Source organism: Engraulis encrasicolus, chromosome 3, assembly GCF_034702125.1.
Source record: "Engraulis encrasicolus isolate BLACKSEA-1 chromosome 3, IST_EnEncr_1.0, whole genome shotgun sequence".
Lineage (NCBI taxonomy): Eukaryota > Metazoa > Chordata > Actinopteri > Clupeiformes > Engraulidae > Engraulis > Engraulis encrasicolus.
Window position 1 is genome coordinate 2273297 of NC_085859.1, and position 2500 is coordinate 2275796.

Genomic DNA, 2500 nt, shown 5'->3' on the forward strand with positions numbered 1-2500 from the left:
TATATGCAGACAGGCAGGCAGGCAGACAGATAAGCAGGCAGACAAACACGAAGACAGACAGACAGGAAGACAGACAGACATACAGTACATGCAGACAGACAGGCAGACAGACAGACAGGCAGGCAGGCAGACAGACAGACAGGCAGGCAGGCAGGCAGGCAGACAGGCAGGCAGGCAGGCAGGCAGGCAGGCAGACAGACAGACAGGCAGACAGACAGACAAGCAGACATTCATGCAGACAGGAAGGCAGGCAGACAGACAGAATAGGTAGAGAATAGGTTAGGGACGGGTCCAACTCAGTCTAGTACCTCCTGTCCTCTCCTTGTGCATGTGGCCTTATGATGTGAGGCAAGACAGAAGTTTTATTGACTGTCTTTGAAACTTCGACTTTTTTTGCACACCTCAGCTGGCAGGTGCATCAGAGATGGCCCATGGGTCACTCAGCAACAACTTAAAGAAACTCCCGCACGCTGAGCATTTCGCTGTTCTTTCTTTAATAACGACGTTTCGGTTTCGGTACATTGAATGTCTCTCAAAAGTTCAAAGGTCATTTTCTAGGGAGCCAGGGAAGGATGGGAGGGGCTATGTGGTGATGGGAGGGGCTATTGGGTGGTGGGAGGAGCTACCTTCACTTGCACACGAACACTATTTCCCAATGTCAAGTGTATGACTCTTGGTAGACACTGTAGATACAATTCCTGCCACTTCTCTACGCAGAGAAACTCGTGACAAAGTTATGAGAATCATGTGACTCAAACTGATGATGATTGAGACGAAGGTCATCAATAATCATTAGTAAAAGAGTTACTTCCCCTCTGATCACCAAATGGCTGGCCCAGGGTCCCTGCCATGTTGTTCTCAGTCCACCTCCTTTCGGAGGCGCTGTGACCAAAGCCCCACCCACAATCACCTGGCCACACGTGAAGTGTTCCCCAGGGACCATTGTTCGTCACTCTAGTTTTGACCGCGGGACGGATGAGACGCATAGAGCAACTTGCGCAATTTTGGACAAAGTATTGTTTGATATTTGGCCGAATAACAAACATAGACTGCTGAGTTCATCTTACACACACTTTGCAAAGAATTCCTCACTTCAAGTCTAAGATCTTGCCTGGTCATATCTTCAGACTTTCATCCGGACACTGTGAACTAAAGGCGAGTTCACTGCGAGAAAATATCCACGCACGCCTCCGTGGAACAAACTTCTCGCATTTGAGATTCAACCGAAGAATCTCGAAGCCGCAACAACAAAGACTTTTGCAGCCCCAAACTCTCGAGGACGAGAGAAACGTGGACTGCAATCCCCATTTCCAGACGGACGTACCGCGCCTTTGGAAACTGGATCCTCCTCTTCATCTCACACAGTAGGCACTGGGCATAGCTTATGTACTGAGATAGATGTGTTTTGAACTATGACTTGAGTTATTTTTCATGTGCACATGTTTATTTGCATTTCTCCTGCTTCTCTGTCTATCCTTCTTCTTAGCTTAGGTTCCCCTCTGCTAACCCATTCTGTATTACTGGCTACTAAGCCTAGCGACCCCGCTTGTGGCGCTCGCACGGAATAGTTCAAGTATTGAATTAACCATCAATGTTTGAGCTCTCCGAGGACCGTCATAGCGCGGCCGTTTCGCTGACTAGTCTAGAAATACACGCGCTGCGCCTTTTGTTGTAACGGGCCACAACAGGCCCAGGTTAGCTCCACGCAACGCTGACCATTTGTTTACACAGACACGCATAGCCACTAGAGTTCCATCTCTCTTTCCCTTCTCTCTCTATCTCCTCTCTCTCTCGTTCTTCCACTCTCTCCCTTTCGAAATACTTGATTCTCAGAACCCTCCGAGCATTTCGGTACTCTTTTATACACTGTGAGTGCATAATCTGTAGCAAACCATTCTCTGAATAGCCAACTCTGCTCGGAGCGCTCTGCAAGTTAGCCATTAGCCAAGTTGGGCTTGCAGCGCCTACACAAGCACGCTGAAACCCCACTTCCTGTAGTTTTACAACTCGTAATGGCTGCGTAGACGGCAACGTCCCCCACTTGTTATTTCTTTTATTTCGTTTTCTTTCTCTCCCTGTTCTACTCGGACTTGTTATCGTTAATTCCAGAACCATTTGATACATTCGCGCGTCCACTACGGGACTTGAAGCGCCTGAAACCACACGGTTTACTTGCTACATAGCTGCTAGCTATCCCTATTGTTCACGGTTCTGATGCTAACGTTAACCTAGCCGAGAGGACGCCATTGTTGCCCAGCAACAGACCCACACATAGTAATCAGTGCGAGTTCCTCCCACTGAGCACTACTCTCTCATCCCCTTCCATTTCTCTCTCCATTCCACAAGGAATTGTGTGCATTTATTACAGAAACCTAGACATTGTTGTAGACCCTTTGGGCCCTGCCTAATCGACATTAGGCCTTTGCTAAGCAGCTACTTATCAGTAGCCTTTCCATTGTCCATGCTTTCTGTAGCTAATGCTAGCTTAGTCAACCACACA

General features: G+C 48.1%; 1 protein-coding gene across 1 annotated transcript in view; it reads right to left on the reverse strand.

Annotated features, from left to right (window-relative positions):
- Nucleotides 1-2500, reverse strand: part of rnf122 (ring finger protein 122) — a 13221-nt gene that overhangs the window by 5079 nt on the left and 5642 nt on the right. The window lies entirely within an intron of this gene.